The sequence below is a fragment of the Ictidomys tridecemlineatus genome, chromosome 3 (genome assembly GCF_052094955.1).
Source record: "Ictidomys tridecemlineatus isolate mIctTri1 chromosome 3, mIctTri1.hap1, whole genome shotgun sequence".
Taxonomy (NCBI): Eukaryota; Metazoa; Chordata; class Mammalia; order Rodentia; family Sciuridae; genus Ictidomys; species Ictidomys tridecemlineatus.
Genome location: NC_135479.1, coordinates 18,077,267 through 18,099,712, shown reverse-complemented (window position 1 = coordinate 18,099,712; position 22,446 = coordinate 18,077,267). Strand labels below are relative to the sequence as shown.

Sequence of the window (22,446 nt, the reverse complement as noted above, 5' to 3'; positions counted from 1 at the left end):
AATCTGACACAAAAATGAACTTACCACATAACTCAAGTACAGCTCCCATCTCTACCCCTGATCTTCAACTGAGCCCACTTCTCCTCTTACTGAATACATAAAGTTATAAAACCACAAAACAAGAAGTAAATAATGTGCAATCTTTTTCTGCAGGGGGTGGGGGTGGGGGTGGGGTACTGGGAACTGAACTCAGGAGCACTCACCCACTGAGCCTCATCCCCAGCCCTATTTTGTATTTTATTTATTTATTTATTTTAAAGAGAGAGTGAGAGAGTGAGAAAATTTTTTTTAATATTTATTTTTTAGTCATCGGCGGATGCAACATCTTTGTTCTGTGTGTGGTGCTGAGGATCGATCCCAGGCAGCACACATGCCAGGCGAGCGTGCTACCGCTTGAGCCACATCCCCAGCCCTTGTATTTTATTTAGAGACAGGGTCGCACTGAGATACTGAGTGCCTCAATTTTGCTGAAGTTGGCTTTAAACTCACAATCCTCCGGTCTCAGCCTCCCAAACCCTGGGATTATAGGAGTGTGCGCTACCACGTTGGCTTAATAATATGCAATCTTTATTTTAGTTTATTGTTGGTGTCATCATTTTTATATTTCAAGTGCAACATAGAAAAGTTATTTCCTTTTACATCTCTTTACCTTCCACCATTTATTTTTTTTTTAAATATTTATTTTATTTTATTTTTTAGTTTTCTGCGGACACAACATCTTTGTTTGTATGTGGTGCTGAGGATCGAACCCGGGCCGCACGCATGCCAGGCGAGCGCGCTACCGCCTGAGCCACATCCCCAGCCCTACCTTCCACCATTTATAATACAATTGTCTTACTATTTCTTCTACATACATTTGGAACCATACCAAAAAATTATCATTTGTATGTCAACAATTAAACAGTTTTAAAATTTGAATAATATGGGCTAGGGTTGTAGCTCAATGGTGGAGTGCTTGCCTGGGTTTGAATAATGTGCAATCTTTAAATGGTAATGTAAACCAGGTTTATAACAGAACTCCATAATGATTCACATCCACAAACTCCCTACAAGTCCAGATCCCCAAATACCATTCATAAAGCATTTTCCCCTCTAGCCTAAAATTCAATTTAATAACAAATAAGACAAAAATTAAAAAATACAATAGTTAAAAACACATCCTTTATACATGTAACCACATAGACAAATTAATTTGTGTGTGTGTGTGTTGGGGATTAAACCCAGGCCCTTATGTATGCTAGGCAAGCAGGTGCTCTGCCACTAAGCCACATCCTCAGACCAATGAGGACCTTTTCCACTAAATACTGCTGCCGAAAATTTTATTCAACAATTCAGCATCTCATATAATAATTCAACTTTTGTTAAGAAGAATTGATGAAAAATTTTTCTGAAAGTTACATAATTTTTAAGGCAGCTATTTCAACACACCCAGAGGTAAGAATTACACATTGGTTAAACTGTAAACTTACAAAAATGTCGAACCTTTGTAGCCTGGTTTTCCATGGGCTTTCCTAAGAGGCACAGCATCAGATACACACACCCTGAAATGTCTGTGGAGTAGTTTTCCTGCAGTTCATGTTGTTGACTACAAAATGTCCCAGGGAAGTGGGTAATCTGTATATTAGGTCCTCTAATATATGGAATATAAAAGGTTAATTTCATTTTCTTTCTTTAAAATATTTTTAGTTATACATAAACACAATATTTTTATTTTATTGATTCATTTTCATGTGGTGCTGAGGATCTAACCAAGTGCCTCATATATGTGAGGCAAACGCCCTGCCACTGAGTCATGACCCCAGCCCTCCTTTTCTTTTTCTTAATATTTTTATTTGGGGGGTGGGGGTACTGGGGACTGAACTCAGGGGCACTCAGCCACTGAGCCACATCCTCAGCCCTAGTTTGTATTTTATTTAGAGACAGAGTCTCACTGAGTTGCTTAGCACCTTGACATTGTTCAAGCTGGCTTTGAATTCGAAATTCTCCAGTCTCAGCCTCCAGAGCTGCTGGGATTTACAGGCATGTGCCACCATGCCCGGCCTTAATACAATTCTTGGTGGGGGGCAATAACATTAAAGGAAACTAATATAAACCCCAATCACAGCCCTTTAAAAATGTTTTGGTTAGGGGCTGGAGTCATAGCTCAGTGGTAGAGAGCTTGCCTAGCACATATAAGTCACTGGGTTCAATCCTCAGCACCATATAAAAATAAACAAAGGTATTGTGTCCACCTACAACTAAAAAAAAAGTGTTTTGGTTAACTAGGCATGATGAGGCACACCCGTAATCACAGTGACTTTGAGGCTGAATCAGGAAGAAGTTCGAGGCTAGCCTCATCAATTTAGTGAGGCTCTAACAACTTAGCAAGACCCTATCTCCAAATAAAAATAAATAAAAAGGGTTGGGTATGTGGCTCAGTGGTTAAGCACCCCTGGATTCAAGTCCCAGTTTAAAAAAAAAAAAAAAGGTTCGTTTATTCATTATTTCCTGACTATATGAATAGTTTTTCCAAGTGTAAAATGTTACTAACTTACAAAAAAGTTTATTGGTAAAACTGGCTTATACTTACTATTTATTTTGGTTCCAGTGTACCCCCTAACCTTCACATATTGGAGGCTTTCCTTAGTGTAGCCTATTGGGAATTCTTTGGGGGCACTGCTCGCAGAAGAGAATGTTGGTCTCCCACATTCTTGGGAAGGGGAGAATTATAAAAGACTGAGCCTGACTCCTGAATCTCTCTGGTTTCCTGTTTGGCAATGATATCTCCTGATCCCATGTGGGCTCCACATTATACCTTCCACCATAAGGCTTCAGTGGAGACAAGCAGAAGCTGATGCCATGTCCTTGAACTCCAGAACTGTGAGCTAAATAAACCTGTTTTCTTTAAAAGTAGGCTGCCTCAGGTATCTTGTTACAGTAACAGAAAACTGACTAATCACTATACATATTCTTTTTGTATAAATGTGTATAATAATTTAACCCTAGCATCTGATAAAATGGAGGAAGGGTAATTTTCCTTCTGAAATAAAGAACCATGGATTTCTTTAATGAATGGTAGCATCATCACTTTGTTTGTGTGTGTGTGTGTGTGTGTGTGTGTGTGTCTGTGTGGTGGTGGTGCAGGTAGATTCTATTTTTAGAACCATTATAAAGATAAGTAAGTCAGGCTGGGACTACAGCTCAGTGGCAGGATGCTTGCCTAGAATATCTTGAGGCACTGGGTTCAATCCTCCACACCACATAAAAATGAATAAAACGAAGGTATGCTGTCCATCTACAACTACCAAAAAAATTTTTTAAAAAAGGATAAGGAATTAAGCTTCTGAAAGTTTATATAATTTACACAGATCATTCAGTTATTTGAAGTCTGACTGTCTTGTGCTGAAATTTGGGGGTGGGGGAAGTCTTAAAAAATTATATAAAGGGCTGGGGATGTGGCTCAAATGGTAACGCGCTCGCCTGGCATGCATGCAGCCTGGGTTTGATCCTCAGCACCACATACCAAAAACAAAGATGTTGTGTCCCCCGAAAACTAAAAATAAATATTCAAAAAAATTCTGTCTCTCTTTAAAAAAAAAAAAATATATATATATATATATATATATAAAAGTGTCCAGGTACGATGGTGCATGCCTGTAATCCCAGTGGCTCGGGGTGGGGGCTGAGATAGAAGAATCACAAGTTCAAAGCCAGCCTTAGCAAAAGCAAGGTGCTAAGTAACTCAGTGAGACCCTGCCTCTAAATAAAATACAAAATAGGGCTGGGGATGTGGCTCAGTTGCCAAATGCTTCTAAGTTCAATCCCCAGTACTCACTCCTACCAAGTTCTCACCTTTATTAAGATCTTTACTTCTTCATATAGCTTCATATTACTGTTTATCATCATTTCATTTCACCTTCCAAAACTCCCTTGATATTTCATGCAGGACAGACCTAGCACAAACAAACTCCCTCAACTTGTATATCTGGGAATACTTTATAATTTCTCTTCAATTTTTTTGCAGAGGCATGGAGTGTGGGATCTTGGGATTGAATTCAGAGATGGTTTACTATTGAGCTACACTACCAGCCCTTTTTATTTTTCGTTTTGTGACAGGGTCTCACTAAGGTGAGGAGGCTGACTTTGAACTTGCGCTCCTCCTGACTCAGCCTCCTGAGTCCCTGGGATTAAGGCATGCTTGTCCAGGGTGCTCTTCTGACCAATGGGTTACTTCAGGAACACAAGCACATGCAGCCAGACACAACAGTAGAGGATGGATAGCTACCAGTGTGCTAAGAGCTTACATTGATGAAAATTAACTCCCAAACCTTTCCTGGAAGACAAAAGCTTTCAACAGACAGAGAGGCTGAGGATATGAAACAATGGTAGAGCACTTATCTAGCATGTGCCAAGGCTCTGGATTTAATCCTCAGTAAAACATGTGTGCATGTGTGCAAGCAAAGACACACACACACACACACACACACACACATACACACACACACATATCCCAGAGTTCCAAAACAGTTAAATCAGCTAGGTTCTGCAAGAGTAACTGCTACCTAGGTAAGCAGACACAATTCCTGGTGCTTCCTATTCTGCCTTATAGTTAAATGAACATCAAGTTTTAATGGTCACTTAACTATAAAAATCAGGAAATAAAAATGTTTTAAAGTGGGACTAGGGATGTAGCTCAGAGGTAGAGCACTTATTTAGTGCATATGCAGCCCTGAGTTCAATCCTCAGCACCAGGTTTAAAACATGTAGTGGTGTTCCATGTTTTGTAAAAGTATAACAACCAAATGCAAATGGATGACAGTCAAATTTAATCTTATAATTAAAAACCCAAAATGTGGGCTGGAGTTGTAGCTCAGTGATAGAGCACTTGTCTAACAGATGTGAGGCACTGGGTTCAATCTTCAGCACCACATAAAAATAACAAATAAATAAGATAAAGGTATTGTGCCCATCTACAACAGAAAAAATAAAATAAAAACAAAAAAATCCCACCCAAAACCCCATGATAGGTAGCTACATTTTAAAATCTCAATTTCTTTTTTAAACAACTCAAATGAACTTTCTATTAGAGTGATTCTTTTTTTAAAAAAAATTTTTAGTTAAATATGGACACAATACCTTTGTTTTACTAATTTATTTATTTTATGTGGTGCTGAGGATCAAACCCAGTGCCTCACGTGTGCAAGGCAAGCGCTCTACCACTGAGCCACAATCCTAGCCCATATATTAGAGTGATGAATCTTCTTCTTCTTCTTTTTCTTATTATTTATGGTGCTAGGGATTGAACCCAGGGCCTTGTGCATACAAGGCAAGCACTCTACTGACTGAGCTATATCCCCAGTCCTGGGGGGTGGGGGGAGAGAGAGAGAGAGAGAGAGAGAGAGAGAGAGAGAGAATTTTAATATTTATTTTTTTAGTTTTCGGCAGACACAACATCTTTGTTTGTATGTGGTGCTGAGGATCGAACCGAGCCGCATGCATGCCAAGTGAGCGCGCTACCGCTTGAGCCACATCCCCAGTCCATGATTCTTAATCTTAAATTTTATAAAACTGAGAGCAAATTTTACACTAAACCACAAAGATTTTAATTCTGGAATGTGATTCAGGTACTGCAGGAGCAAATTCTTCCTTTCCATATTTTCATTTGTGAAATGAATGGAGAATATCAAATTAGAGGATTTTAAAGGTCCTTGAGTAAAAATTTGATGAAATTATTTCCAGCACAGTAAAATTCATAAAACTGAACTATTATGTGGAATTCTGCTCCCTAGGGGCAGGAAGGAAGCAAAGAGTGAAATTAAACAATAATAAGATGTCAAATCTTCTTTCTTTTTGTTTGGTACCAGGGATTGAACCCAGGGGCACTCAACCACTGGACACATCTCTTTATCTTTTTATTTTTGAGACAGGGTCTTGCTGAGTTGTCCAGGGCCTCACTAAATCGTGGAAGCTGGCTTTGAACTTGCAATCTTCCTGTTTCAGCCTCCAGAACCGTTGATTATAGGCATGCATCACTGTACTCAGCAAGATGTCAAACGTTCAGAAAGATATTTTCTAAACAATCATCCCAAAATCTGTAATGAGATTAAACTAAAAATTTTAATATGGACTGAAACATGATTCTAAAGTTAAGTATTAACTGCATATCTCAGATTGTGAGCTGAGCAATCCACTAAGAATCACACTAGTGACTCACATCCCTGAATGAGTCTGCTTTATGTGCAGAAATGAAATCAATTAAAGGGTTTACAATGAAGTTTTGTTTAACTGGAACATTTTAAGTAGAAGTTAATTCCACATGAATGATAATAGATGTTTAATAACTAGCTGGTGACATTTCTATGCAAAAGCATTATGGCAGCTAACCAGCAAACAGTAATCTATGTATTATAAACATGAATACACTTGTTTTCAAAAGAGCTTCTGGTTATGGACAATATCTGAGAAACACAAAAATATAATTTATAGTGAATGAAATTATAAAACCTCCTAGAGTAGTAGTTTAAAATCTTGGCTCTATCAACCAACAAGGAAATAAAACACCATTGTGGGTTGAAGTGCCAATATGTACTGGCAAAAAGCCATTCTACTTGAATTTTAAGAACATTCAGGAACCAGCTGGAGAAGTATGGGGAATCTGGAATAATGTATTCATTCATAATGTCTCAAAAGTGGAACTGTCTTCATGTAAAAAGGACAGTATTGGCTCACATGTCCAAAACAGCCTAAGCTGAAGTCTAACCAAATGATCTGAATAATGCTCAGTCTAGGAAACTAGACATGTCTAAGATAAGAATAAATGTATATTTCTAATATGACTAGGTTTACAATACAAAAGTTCTTAAAAACAAACAAACAAACAAAAAACCCCGCCATAATATGGGAGTGTTGAATGCAACCTATTCCAACCTTACTGGAAGATATCTTGATAATATTGATTATTAATAACTTTAAGCCAGGCATGGTGGACACTACTGTAACCCTAGAGGTTGAGGCAGGAAGATGGCAAATTCAAAGCCAGCCTACACAACTTAGTGAGACCCTATCCCAAAATAAAAAATAAAAAGGGGGGCTGGGATTGTGGCTCAGTAGTAGAGCGCTGGCCTTGCATGGGCGGGACCCAGGTTCGATCCTCAGCACCACATAAAAATAAAAGGCATTGTGTTGTGTCCATCTACACCTAAAAAATAAATATTAAAAAAAAAATAAAAAATAAATAAAAAGGGCTGGGGATGTGGCTCAGGGATACAGTGCCCTGGGTTCAGTCACCACTACCTGGTGTGGGGCAGGATAACTTAAAATGTATATATTCTGCCAGGCAAAGTGGTGTACATTTGCAATCCTAGTAGCTCCAGAGCCTGAGGTAGGAGGATCATAAGTTCAAAGCCAGCCTCAGCAACTTAGTGAGGCCCTAAGCAATTTAGTGAGACCCAGTCTCTAAATAAAATACAAAAAAGGACTGAGGATGTAGCTCAGTTAAGCACTCCTGGATTCAATCCCTGGTACCAAAAAAAAAAAAAAAAGAAAAAGATATTCTTTAATCAGTAATGTCACATCTAGTAATTTATCCTAAATAAACATAGTGTATTTACTCTAAGATTTATGGCATAACCTCTATAATCAAATATACAATCATTACACATTTTTTTAAGAACAGAGTACATAAAATTCAAATGTGTATGATTATAGACAAAAAGTAGATTAGTGGTTGCTTAGACCTGGGTAGGATGAAGAAGCATGGGAAGTGACTGCTAATGGGTATGAAGTTTTTTGTTTTTTTTTTTGGAGGAACCAAAATATTCTAAAATTAATTTTGGTGATACTATATAACTTTGTGAACATATTAAAAAACGTTGAGGACTAGGGGTTATGGCTCAGAGGTAGAGTGCTTGCCTGGCATGCGTGGGGCATTGGGTTCGATCCTCAGCACTACATAAAAATTAAATAAAGATATTGTGTCCACCTACAACTAAAAAATAAACATTAAAAAAAAGATCGAAGTGTGCTATTTATTTATTTTATTTTTTGGTACTGGGGATTGAAACCAGGGGGTACTTTATCACTAAGTACCAGTTTTTTAATTTATTTAGAAACAGATTCTCATTAAGTTCTCATTAAGTTGTTCTCATTAAGTTCTCTAAGTCTCACTAAGGTTGCTGAGGCCTGAACTGTGCAATTTAAATCAGCAAGACACATGGTGTCTGAATTATATCTTTAAATAAAATTAATTTTTAAAAAAATGTTAATGTCTCCATACCAGGTAAAGCAATACAAATATCTATCTGAAAAGGGCTGTTTATTAGCTCCAGCTGTGAGGCTTTATCAGCTTGACATTATCTTATCTTTCAAAAGAATTCTTTAAACTGGCAACGTTGTTGCTCATCTGTAATCCCAGGGACTCAGGAGGCTGAGGCAGGAGAATCAAGTCCCAGGCCAGCCTGGGGAATTTAATGAGACCCTGTATCAAAATAAAATAAAAATTAAAGAAAGTACTAGGACTTTACAGCACAGTGGAAGAGTACTTGCTAACCTGTGCAAGGCCCTGAGCTCAATCCCTAGCATTACAAAAATAAATAAATACAACAAAGACTCTTTTAACCTGGATTTCTATGTGCAATCTGATTTTTTTTTTCAATTGAAGACTAAAACACAGAAAGATGCACAAATATGAGTACTGCTCAATTAATTTTTATGAAGTATGCATACCCCTGTAACCAGCATGAAAATAAAGAACATGGGCTGGGGATGTGGTTCAAGCGGTAGCCCGCTCGCCTGGCTTGCATGCAGCCCAGGTTCGATCCTCAGCACCACATACAAACAAAGATGTTGTATCCGCCAATAACTAAAAAATAAATATAAAAAAAAATAGGCGTGTGCCACCATCCTGGGCCACAACCACCTATTGAGTCTAATTTCTGATCCCTCTCATTCTTTCCACCAGTACCCTGGTCCAGACCTCATCACCTATAACCCAGAACAGAATAAAAAAAATAAATATTGAAAAATTCTCTCTCTCAAAAAAAAAAAAAAAAGAAAGAAAAGAAAGAACATTAGCAGCTACCCAGAGCCACCATATGTCCCTTACTATTCAAGGCAAACACCAACCTGACTTCTAACAACGTAGATTAGTTTCATCCATGGCCAGACTTGACACTGACATTATGGATAATTAGGATGCTTTGTAGCATCCCTGGCCTCTTCCACTTGTGACAACCAAAAATGTCTCCAGAAATTGCCAAATGCCTCTTAGAAGGAAAGACTGTCTTCCACTTGAACTTTACATAAAAGGATTCACAAATAGGGCTGGGGATTTGGCTCAAGCGGTAACGCGCTCGCCTGGCATGCGTGCGGCCCGGGTTCGATCCTCAGGACCACATACCAACAAAGATGTTGTGTCCGCCCGCCGAGAACTAAAAATAAATATTAAAAATTCTCTCTCTCTCTCTCTCTCCCCCCCTCTCTCCTCTCTCACTCTCTCTTTAAAAAAAAAAAAAAGGATTCACAAATAGATCCTCTTGTGTAGCTAATATAAAGAACATTTAGCTCTAGTCTATTCATTCTCTTTGCTTTATTATATTGCCATTGTATAAACATATCACAAGGGGCTGGGATGTGGCTCAAGTGCTAGCGCGCTCGCCTAGCATGCGTGCGGCCCGGGTTCGATCCTCAGCAGTACCACATAACAACAAAGATGTTGTGTCCGCCGAGAATTAAGAAAAAATAAATAAATGTTAAAATTCTCTCTCTCTCTGTCCCCCTCTCTCACTCTCTCTTTAAAAAAAAAAAAAAAACATATCACAAGTTATTAATTCTGTTTACAGGCAGTTTGGGGTTAGTACAAATAATACTGCTATAAACACTGTACACATGTTTTTTGGTAAACATATGTATGCATTTCTACTGATTATCTAGAAGTAGAACTGCAATCATAAGGCATAGGTGTGTGAGCTTTAGATTAGTCATTTTCCAAAAGGGTTATATCAACTTAGACTCCTATCTGCCTGTTTCTTACTAGCCCTCTAGCCCCCTCCCTTGCTCTCCTTCTTTTGTCAATTACTCTAATGTCTGAATAGAAATACATCAACATCAACAGCAGCCTATGGATGATCTACCTTCTTGATCTTTATGCTTTTTAATATCTTCTACAATAAACATGCAATAATGAAATCAGCAAAGCTTTACTTCATAACAAAAGCCCTTTGAGAAATTTTAAAAGTAGGATAAGGTACAAATTTCATAATATTTGCATACACTAATAAAGATTTAATTAAGTAATAAACTACAGAAGAGTATAGATATAATACCCAAATCTTGCTAGAGATCACATCTTGGTATTTATATTATGCCAACTTCATCACAGAATCTTTGGTATAATTACTAAACCCCCATGGATATACAGATCCAAGACAGAACTTAAATAAAATTCCACTCTGGAGTAAAATATAGTATGGTGAGCCCAGAGGGTAATTTTTAATTTGGAAGGATATGTGAAAGATGATAGTACTCTGACATAATCTTATAGCAGCTTAGTTTCACAATGCTGCTCTTCTTATTTCTTTAGCTACCCAATATAAAATAGTACAGAATCAACAAAGAAAATTAACAAATGCAACATTCCCTTGGAACACACACTTTTACCATTATTCCCTGATGATTATCATTTGACACTGAAGAAGTTAGCCTTATTTTGAGAAATTGTTTATTAAAATAGCCACTAGCCAGATGTGGTGGGGCATGAATCCCAGAAGCTAGGGAGGCTAAAGCAGGAAGACTAAGTTCAAAGCCAGCCTCAACAAAAAGGAGATGCTAAACAACTCAGTGAGACCCTGTCTCTAAATAAAATATAAAATAGGGCTGGGGGTGTGGCTCAGTGGTCAAGTGTCCCTGAATTCAATCCCTAACACCAAAAAAAAAAAAAAAAAAAAAAAAAAAAACAGCCACCAAAGCTTGTTGCTTCCGTGTATGCCTATAATCTCAGCAACCCAGGAGGATTTCAAATTCAAGGCTAGTCTCAGCAATTTACTGAGGCCATAAGCAACTTAGCAAGATCCTGTATCAAAATAAAAAACATAAAGGGCTGGGCAGTGGTTAAGTACCACACCACTACAAAATAGCCACCAAAAACTTCCCAGTCTCCTTTACAAGTGAGTTCTATTAAATGTTTACTTGATGTGAAAATATTACAAAATCATTCTTCCTATCTTAATCATTGTTTCCTGTTTTCTCCTTCATATCACGGATTATTCTGTTGGGATAACAATTGTCCATGTACAAACTCAACAGACCTAGAGCAATACTAAATAGATAGCAGAAAATGGGCTTTTTTTTTTAAATCCAAAATAAGCTGTTACTTTAGCTTTGAAGATAGCTAAAATGGAATTCAAGGCCACGTATGCAATTCCATTTTTTAAAAATTGAGACCCCCCCATCCTAATAATTTTTCTCAACACAAAAGCAAGCAGGCCACGTGGTATAGCTAAATGGTATAGTACTTGCCTAGCATACACAAGAACCTGGGTTTGATCCCCAGCAGAAGGAAGCAGGCGAGATGGGAAGCTTTCCCTTCTGTGAATGTGAAGAGTACACATCTGCTTGAACTGCTCAGCCTATATGAATACTAAGTTTTCACTCTAAAAAACATGAACACCTACAACTGAACTGGAATGGGAGGTCAAAGCAAACTATTCAAGTTAGACGCACCAATAAGACCCTTTCAGTCTCACTAAAGCATTTTTAATACAAATCTAGATAGGATAGTCAATCAGATCTTTCAATTATTTATTTATTTTTTATTTTTGGCATTAGAGACTGAACTCAGGGGCACTTAAAAACTGAGCCACATCCCCAGCCCTTTAAAAAAATTGTTTTATTTTGAGACAGTCTCACTAAGTTGCTCAGGGCCTCACTTAGTTGTTGAGGCTGGCCTAGATCTTGTCATCCTCCTGCCTCAGCCTCCAGAGCCACTGGGATTACAGGAATGCTTCAACATGTCCTACTCACCAGGTTTTCTTTTTTTTTTAAATTAATTTTTTTAGTTGGACAAAATACCTTTATTCCATTTATTTATTTTTATGTGGTGCTGAGGACTGAACCCAGGGCCCTGCTGAGCGCTCTATCGCTGAGCTACAATCCATCAGGTCTTTTAAAAACATCACATCAAGCAGTGTGGTAGCACAGGCCCCTGGGTTAAATCCCCAGTATCCCAAAATAATTAATTAATGGTAACCGATCAAGTCATGGCTATTAATAAGTTTATATCAGTAAGTATTTACTAATAAACCAGCTCTGTATTTGTATGTAAGACTAGTAACAGAAAAACATAAGGGGCTAGGGTGTAGCTCAATGGTAGAGAACTTGCCTAGCATACATGAAGCCTTGGGTTCAATCCCCAACACCACAAAAACAAAATAAAACAACAACAAAAAAAACTTTATCAAAAGTATTTCAGGGGGCTGAGGTTGTGGTTCAATGGTAGAGTGCTTGGCTAGCATGCAGTGAGGCACTGGGTTTGATCCCCAGTACCACATAAACAAAATAAAGGTATTATGTCCATCTACAACTAAAAATATATATATATTAAAAAAAAGAAGTACTTCAGGAAAAAAAAGTACTTCAGTACACCTAATAATTACAAATAAAATATTAGCAGGCACTCAAATAATTTTTATTTTTTAGTTGCAGTTGGGCACAATATCTTTATTTTGTTTATTTACTTTTTATGTGGTGCTGAGTATTGAACCCAGGGCCTTTCACGTTCTAGGCGAGCACTCTACTACTGACACAACCCCAGCCCCACTGTTTGGTATCAGGGATTGAACCCAGGGAGCTTAATCACTGAGCCTCATTCCCAGCACTTTTTTAGTTTTTGGTACCAGAGACTGAATTCAGGGGCACTTAACCATTGAGCCACATCCCCAGCCCTTTTTTAGGTTTTATTAGAGACAGGGTCTCACTGAGTTGCTTAGGGCCTTGCTAAGTTGCTGAGGCTGGCTTTAAAACCTGTGATCCTCCTGCCTCAGCCTCCTGAGTTGCTGGGATTATAAGCGTGCACTACCAAAATAACTGTTTTTTTTTTTTTAACATTTATTTATTTTTTCTTAGACACAACATCTTTGTTTGTATGTGGTGCTGAGGATCGAACCTGGGCCACACGCATGCCAGGCGAGCGCGCTACCGCTTGAGCCACATCCCCAGCCCACCAAAATAACTGTTGAATACATAAACTGGGTGCTTAGGGACACTTGGCTATTAGACAGACATTACTCTTGACTTTACAGAACATACTGACAATTGAAATGGTGAAATAGACATTGTAGGAATAATTAAAGTCTTTTGACAAGGGATGTACTGGGATTGAGTTCTACCACTGGGCTCTATCCCCAGACTTTTTTATTTTGAAACAGGATCTCACTAGATTGCCCAGGCTGGCCTCAAACTTGCCATCCTCCTACCTCAGCCTCCTAAGTAACTGGGATAACAGGGCATGCACAACGGTGCCCAGCTATTAAATTTAAGTGGTGATAAAGCCTACAAAAAATAAGTAAAAGTTACTATAAGAGTTATCTTTTAAGGCTGGGGTATAGCTCAGTTGGTAGAGTTGTTGCCTTGTATGCACAAGGCCCTGGGTTCAATCCCCAGCACTGACAAAAAGTTATCTTTTAGGGCTGGGGTTGTGGCTCAGTGGTAGACAGCTCACCTAGCACATGCAAAACCCTGGGTTTGATCCTCAGTACAACATAAAAAATAAATAAATAAAGGTATTGTGTCCAACTATAACTAAAAAATAAATATTTAAGAAAAAGTTATCTTTTAGGGGTCTCTAAACTACTCTAGGAAGAGGAGAAAGGTTTCTCTGCAGAAGTGATATTTAGGAGGTTCTGAAGAATAAGAAGAGGAATTAGCTATAGTATCTGCAAGGGCCCTTGGGTGAGTTTTGAACTTTCAAGGAACAGGAATTGAAAAAAATCAGTACAGCTAGATCACACAGAGTAAGAAAAAATGTAAAAATAAATGATGGTGGAAAAAATAGGCAGGGTCAAATCACACCTCATTAAATAAAGATTCAGTGCTTTAAAGGAAAAGCAATGTAAATTTTCTGATAAAGTGCTTGATTAGATTTACTTTAAAAGGACAATTCTAGCTGGGAACAGTGACATACACCTATAATCTCAGTGACCAGGGAGGCTGAATGAAGCAGGATTGCAAATTCAATTTAGCCTGTCTCAAAAGAGCAGGGGTGAGGGATGTAGCTCAGTGGAAGGGCATCCCTGGATTCAATCCCAGTACAAAAAAAAATACAAAATAAAAAGGTAGTAGCTCAATGGTTAAGTATCCTGGGTTTGATCCCCAGTACTATAAAAAAAAATAAAAATAAAAAAGTAGGTGATGGTATATTGCTTATACACATATATATACACACATAAATATAAAGAAATGCAAAATATATAACAAAAATATAAAGAAATGCAAAGGAATAATAAATCAAGTTGATGATTAGCTCAATAAGGAGACCTATAATGGAGTATGGGAGAGAAGACCCAATCAGGTAGAAAAACAGGACTTCAACTATAATGATAACATCTTTCTTGAATAAGGTAGACACACAAATATTCATCATAGTATAATTCATTACTTTTTGGAGGAGTTCTGTGTTTGGGATTGGGGTCTTTGACAAACTTGGTGATCATGACATACTTGGTAACTAGGAAGTTTCTGTGCAAAGACACAGAATGCACAGCTACTAGGATATACCTGGCTACTAGGAAACTCCTGTGCAAAAATCACAGGATGCCCAGCTGCCATAGCAATGTTCTTCACAAGTTTATCCTGTTTCCCAGGCTTGGAATGTCCAGCAATTTCCCCTCCTTGAAGCAACTAGGATAACTATGCAGGTGCACTATCTGGTCTCCTTAGTAATGTCCTCAGCCAGCACTCAGGGTTAAAAAAATACTAATTAGAATGTAGTCATGGTAATGGTGATATTTAACTTTTTTCGAGTTAAATACAAAAAACTCAGCAGGAGCGGAACTTAGAGTTCACTTCTACTCTTCTTCGCTCTGCTCCAACTTGTCTGCCCGCTTCTACCATGTCTGTGTCTGTTCATTTATTCGTCTATACACAGGTTTTCTTCACAGGTGTTCGTTACAACTTTTCCTGTCTCAAATATCTCATAGTACTTTAAACAATAATAATAAAAGTGAATAAGGATTGGGAGTGGTGCCACACACCTATAATCCCAGTGACTCTGAAGGCTGAGGCAGGAGGATCATAAATTTGAGGCTATCCTCAGCAATCTAGCAAGACTCCGTCTCAAAATAAAAAATAAAAGGGTTGGAGAGTGTAGCTCAGTGGTAAAGACCTGCTGGGTTCAACCGGAGTACAAAAGAGAGAGAGGGAGAGAAAGGGAGAGAGAGGGAGAGAGAAGGAGGGAGAGAGGGAGAGAGGGAGAGAGGGAGAGGGAGAGGGGGGGGGAGAGAGAGAGAGAGAGAGAGAGAGAGAGAGAGAGAGAGAGAGAGAGAGAGAAAGGACGTGAGTTTGAATGTGACTGAATAAGGAGCTAGGCTGAGTATCACATGCCTATAATCCCAGAAACTTGGGAGGCTGAGACATCAGGATCCTGGAATTTTTTTTTTTTTTTTAAATACTGGCTACCTGTTCAGGGTTTCCACTGAGATAGTCAGAAGTAATTTAAATTGAGTTTTACAAACTGATCTCTCTCTTGGCTCTAATCCTAGAACTTCAATGTTTCATTTCTACAATTTACCAAGGTCAGACTCTTATCCCCATCCTAGTTCAGGTCACCCTTTTCTAACTATAACAACTATTTCTAAATCGTTTTTCTCATTTAATTTTTTCTTGGGGGTGGGGTTCAATACTGAAGATTTAACACATGGGTTCTCTTCCACTGAGCTGGAAGTCAGCTGTGATTACAGGAGAGCACCACCATACCCAGCTTGTAAGTTTTCTGAATGAAGAGCATGCAATATTTTCATAAGCAGAAAAAGTCAATAAAACTGAGAACTACCCTCCCCCCAATAGGATGCATTGGACTGGGCACAACAGCACATGCCTAGCTGAGTCAGGAGGATCATGAATTTAAGTCTAGCCACAATAACTTAGCAAGACTCTGTCACAAAATAAAAAAAGGCTTGGGATGTAGCTCAGTGGTAGCATCTTCCTGGGTTCAAATCACAGTATCACAAAAAGAAAAGGGAAATAAGAACTTCAAATAAAGCAACAGTTTTTTAGAACACATCACTCTGCACTGAATTAAGCAAGAAACAAACACTATGTATTTATTGAGAGAATGATGCTCTGGATTTTCATTACATATCTTATATTCTAAGATCCCAACTACTGATTTGATGGGTAAGCCTGGAGCTGAGAGGCAAGGGGCTGTAGATAATCAAAGACAGAACCTTGCATTCCTTCCCTTTGGACAAATTATACAAATATAAAATTAATTAACAAAAGATAAGAGCAGTTGTTGTGCTTGAGATAAGTTAATTTATTAAATCCTTTGGATTAAAGGCTAAAATCAATTCAAACTCCATGAATTGAAAAAAATATATAATCATGGAGGGTTAGCTAAACAAGTAGAAAACCAATTCTCAAATTATACAACATGCTTAAGTTAAAGTGCTAATTTTTTAAAATGCTTTGGAAAAATGCACAATAGTCTAAGACAAGTAGTAAATAATATCAAGCCACTACAAATCAGGTCACATATTTACAAAACTTCCACATAATTTCTAAGTAATTCTCTTTGTAAAGTACTTTGCGTACAGCACTGAGAGCACAAAGTAAACCAAGACACAGATTTGTTTACCAGAGCTTTTTACCTTTTGTACAGAAGAGTTAGTTCGTTGTTTCTTTCATTCTGCCACTATAGAACGCTTAAGAAATTCAAAGCAAATGTAATATAAATTCCCTCTCCCCAAAACAAATCGGCAAACTTAATCACAGTTCAAAATATTTTTAGCCAGGAGCTCTGAAATTAGGTTTTTTTATTTCTGCATTCTATTCTGAATAACATCCAAAATCTCTTTAGGGGAAAAAGGATTTGACTCCAAATTTATATTATTAATCCTTTTATTCTACAGCTATTAATGTACTCAAGATGTTTTCTGTTTATCAGAGAATTAAAACTCCTTTATTAACATAGTTTTTGAGTTTTACATCACTTTCATATATACTCACATGCACGTGTTACACAACATAAACAATACTTTCAGACTTAATAGGCATACAAGACAACACTTTCCCAGAACTTATTCTAACCTGTTAGCTCAATTTCACCTAGTCTTGATGTTAACAAAATGAAGCATAAGCACAAAGAAATCAGTACCACTGCCAGTTCTCAACGAACAAAAACACCTTCCTATTTCGCAAAGATAAAACAATCCCAATCAAACGCCACCCTCCCCCCAAAAGAGCGGGAGAAATCAAATTCTAAACCACACAGTCCTTGTAAATCTTTCAAAGCTCCAAGCGCAGCCACCAGCCCACAATCACAGCGTTAGCGCCTTCTCTCAATTCTGAATCTGGAGACTCAAGAAAAAAAAACAACGAAAAGCAATGCTCCAAAGTTTCACAAAGTGGGGGAAAGTCCTTTTAAGTAAAGAAAACGCATCCATCAAGAGGCGACTAGCCCAGTCCTCCCGCCCGCCTCTCTCCGGCTTCCAGCCCTCGAGCTAAACCTCCTCTAAACCCTCCGAGGGAGGCGGGAGACGTGCGGGGAGATGCTAGACAAGGAGCCAAACGAACCCGCAAGCCGCACGCCGCGATGGCAGGGGCCGCGGTCCGGCAGACAAAGAGCAGCCCGCGAAGCGCCGGGCGGCGGCGGACCGCCCCGGCGCCGCCCTGCGCCCCTAACCGCTCGGAGGAGTTGCGAGCACGCCCGGGCGCCGCGCAAGTGCGCTCCAACGCCGCCCCGGCTCCGGGCCGGTCCCCGGGCCGTTTCCCTCCCAATTTGGGAACCTCGCGCCTGTGGACAAAGAGGGAGGGTGCGCCCGGGGCAGCGGCAGGACGCGGGCGGCGACGCCCCTCCCGGCTCCGCAGGAACCCCTCGGCGACGCCCCTCTCCCGCCCCCACCCCCCCCCCGGCTCCGGCCGCGCTCTTCCCCGGGCCCCCGATCTTCTCGGGCCCTCTCCGAGCTCCCCACGAGTTCTCCCGCCTCCCCCGGACCCCGCCCCGGCCCGCTCCCCCTCAGCCGGCCCTGCGGCCGCCCCTCACCCGGCGGCGGGTTCCCCCGGAGCCGCCTCCTCCGCCGGGCCTCGGCCCGTCCCGCCGGCCGCCGCCTCATGTGCCCCGCGTCGCCATCGCCTTCGCCGCCACCCTCGCCTCTCCTCCTCCGCTGCCGCCGCCGCCTTCGCCTCAGTCTCCAACCGAGGCTGAAGCCGCTCCCGCCGCCGCCGCCTCCCGCTCCCGCCGCCGGGACCCGCGGGGAAGCGCCTGCGCACTACACGCCGCGGTGGGGGCGGGGGCGTCCCGCAGCGGCCTGGGAGCGGGGGTCGAGCTGCTCGTGGCGCTGGACTAGGAAGGGGCGCCCCGGAGCGCACAGGGTGCGGCGCGAGCGCCAACTTTCCGCTGCTGGGTCCGCGCACGCTCCTGGGCGGTCCCGGACCCACCGGGAGCACTGCGCGGGTAGGACCCGCCCGTGTGGAGTCTGGACCCGGCGTGGGAGCACACTTCGTTCCCCCACAGTTCAGTCTTCTGGCTTGATTTGTGGACGGGGGTCCCCAGCCGGCAGTGCCTCCAATGTGAGAGGGCCACTAACGGCGCCGTAAGGACACGCCTCACCTGGTTATCCCGGGTTGGTTCACGGAGCTCCGGAGTTGTCTTGTGTGCGCCTTGCCAGGGCCTTGGTCCAGCGTACGGTGGGATGCTGATGGCCGTTCTAAGTTCTGCAATACAGTTACTGGAGGGTCTTACAGGCCCTCGGTCAGTCAACCATCCTAGCTTCTTGGAATCGTGGATTTTGGAGGCAATCTAGAGACTTTTGAGGTCCTAGATTTCTTGGATTAGCAAGACCCTAATAAGCCATTTCCTCTTAACTCCTTACATCCCAGCAGGGATCCCATTCGAAGTACGTTTTAAAATTTGCATGCGTAGGAATTCTCCAGTTTAAAACTGCCTATCGAGAAACGGAGAATTCCCCGGAATGCTTTAAACAGAGTGAGACTACGTGACAAAGGAAGGATTGGTAAAGAGATGGAGGACGACTTTATACAGCGCAGTGTCTCACAATTCTTGTGCTCCGGAATTAGTTTATTTGAGCATTACAGTACAAATGGATAGGTTTTAATTTTGCCCTTGTGACTAGAAAAGAAATTAAACTCTATATAGCTTAGGTGACTTGCTGCAGGTCCAACTCCTGCACCAGAAACTAATCCCTAAGGGCTAGTTCAGGGGTTCATAATTTGAGGGCTGGGCAGCTGGCTTGCTGACAAGTTTTATTCGGCCAGTATGGTGTTTTCCAAAACTATTAATTGCAAAATTTTAAAATCCAGATTGCTGACTTCTCTCTAAAGAGTCAAAATAATTCTCACTTTTAGCCTCTTTTTCAAGTGGTACCTACTTCTAAGGCATTACTTGCCTGCCCTCCCAGAATTGAACTTCTCTCTATACTTGTCATGCCCCAGTCTGCCTCCCTCACCACATTACCTCTCTACAGAGATATTTGAAATGACAAGTGAGATGAAAATATTAATAAAGACAATAAGGCTGGGATGTTGCTCAGTGATAGAGCTTTTGCCTAGCATTGGTGAGGCCCTGGGTTCCATCTCCAACACTGCAACAACAACAAAAAGGTTGACTAAAACAACACAAAACATGCTGATCCCAGTGACACAAATCTGTAATCCCAGAGGAATGGGAGGCTGAGACAGGAGGAGCACAAGTTCAAAGCCAGTCTTAGCAAAAGCGAGGTGCTGATAAGCAACTCAGTGAGACTCTGTCTCTAAAATACAAAATAGGACTGGGGATGTTGCTCAGTGGTCAAGCACTGGTATTCAAAAATAAAATAACACAAAACCCATCATTGGACATCTTGATTTTAAAATATTAAAACTCTAAGTCTGCTAGTGTATTGGTTCAAATCACTCTGGAGAGCTGACAATATCTACTAAAGCCAAATTTAGGAATACACTATGACTGCAATTCCATGGAAAGTCCACAGAAACGAGTACCAAAATACTTGTCCTAGAGTATTCATAGCACTATTTACAATAGCCAAAAAACTGGGAACTACTGAAAATGCCCATGAACCACAGAATGGGTAGATAAATATGTTATAATCACATAATAGTATATTGTGCAGCAATGAGAGTCTGTAATTACACACTAGAGAAATGGATCTCACAAAAGTTTCTGGGCTGGGATTGTAGCTCAGTGGCAGAGTGCTTGCCTAGCTCATGTGAGGCATTGGGTTTGATCCTTAGAATCACACAAAAATTAGGGGGCTGGGGATGTGGCTCAAGCGGTAGCGCACTCGCCTGGCATGCGTGCAGCCCGGGTTCAATCCTCAGCACCACATACAAACAAAGATGTTGTGTCCGCCAATAACTGAAAAATAAATATTAAAATTCTCTCTCCTCTCTCTCTCTCTCCCTCTCTCACTCTCTCTTTAAAAAAAAAAAAGGATCACACAAAAATTTAAAAATAAAATAAAGGCATGCTGCCCATCTACAACTACCAAAAAAAAAAAAAAAAAGCTGGGCACAGTGTCACCCACCTGTAATCCCAGTGGTTCAGGAAGCTGAGGCAGGAGGATTGCAAGTTCAAAGCCAGCCTCAGCAACTTAGTGAGGCCCTAAGCAAGCAATTCAATGAGACCTTGTCGCTAAATAAAATATAAAAAGGGCTGGGGATGTGCTCAGTGGTTGAGTGTCCCTGGGTTCAATCCCCAGTACACACACACACACACACACACACACACACACACACTAGGCAGGTGCAGTGGTGCAGGCCTGTAATCTGAGCAATTTGTGAGGCTGAAGCAGGAGGACTGCAGCAAGTTCAAACCCACCCTCACCCTTGGCAATTTATTGGACCCTAAGCAACTTAGCAAGACCCTATTTAAAAAAATTTTTAAAAGGGGCTGGGGATGTGGCTAAAGCGGTAGCACGCTCGCCTGGCATGCGTGTGGCCCAGGTTCGATTCTCAGCACCACATACAAACAAAGATGTTGTGTCCGCCAGAAACCAAAAAATAAATTTAAAAAAAAATTTTAAAAAGGGCTGGGAATGTAGCCCAGTGGATGAACACCCCTGGGTTCAATCCCCACACAAAACAGAACAAAAACAGTCAAAACCTTATCTGTGCTGCTAAGAAGTAAGGAAAGTAGTTACCTAATTGGCAGGATAGTTAACTGGAGGGAAGGATGAGGAGGCTTTTGGGATGCTGGAACTGTTCTGTGATTGATCTGGATGCTAAATACACAGGTATGCTCAGTTGGTACATTGTACTGTAGACTATGTGTTTTTTTTGTTTTGTTTTGTTTGAGATGCTAGAGCTCAAACCCAGTGCCCAGCCATATGCTCTACAACTGAGCTATACCCTTGCCCTTAACTGTATACTTTTTTTTATGTGTGTGTCATGCTGGGAATTGAACCCAGGTCCTCATGCATGCGAGACAAAAGTATTATCAATACTTTTGATAATACAGTTTTCTGTAGCTTTTTTGTTCCTGGTGATGGGGACTGAACCAGAGAGGCTCTACTACTGAGATACATTCCCAGTCCTTTTTATTTTCAGATAAAGGTCTTGCCAAATCACCAAGCCTCCCAAGTTGCTGGGATTACGAGCATGCACCACTGCACTTGACTCTGAGCATATGAATACTTCCATAAAAACATTTAAGCTAAGTGTGATGGCACACACCTGAAATCCCAGCAACTCAGGAGGTTAAGGCAGGAGGACCACAAGTTCAAAGCCAGCTTTAGCAACTTAGTGAGGTCTTTAGCAACTTAAGAAAGATCCCGTCTCAAAATAAAACATAAAAAGGGCTAAGTGGCTCAGTGGTGCAGCACTCCTAGGTTCAATCCCTGGTACCAAAAAACAAACACAAAAACACCAAGGCTGGAGGCTCTTAGGCGCAGGTATTCCTCTCCTCTGGAGCACACCAGGGTCTCTGCTAGAATGTGAGCTCCCTGAGTAGGAGTGCTGAGTCCCAGATTCTAGAACACAGGCTGGTGCGTAGTAGGTGCTTAGGAAGTATGAGCTGAATGAATGTATGAAGGCTTGCCATTCCTAGAACAAAAAAGGTTGCTGGAAGGAATGGGGGGGAAGCCCCAAGTTTCAAACTGGGAAATGAGTCTGGATTCCAGCCTCTGGCAGGGAGTGGCTGAGCCTAGTGCTGTGAGAACCACATCACCTTTTATCCACATGGGGCCCAGGGAGGGAAGGATCAAAACCCAATCTGAGAACTCCGAGAGTCACCCTGGGGCT

At 40.8% G+C, this 22,446-nt stretch overlaps 1 protein-coding gene across 3 annotated transcripts in view; it reads right to left on the bottom strand.

Moving 5' to 3' along the window:
* The window catches only part of Gjc1 (gap junction protein gamma 1), a 29,552-nt gene extending 10,528 nt beyond the window's left edge, over positions 1-19,024 (bottom strand). The window contains exon 1 of one of the 3 annotated variants that reach the window (XM_005328128.4): positions 18,800-19,024. The gene's annotated coding sequence lies outside the window, so the exon portion shown is untranslated. Of the gene's footprint in view, positions 1-17,763; positions 17,956-18,232; positions 18,372-18,799 lie in introns of those variants that run through there. The other 2 variants (XM_078041967.1, XM_078041969.1) reach the window with 2 other exon arrangements.
* Between the last annotated feature and the right edge of the window lie 3,422 nt (positions 19,025-22,446).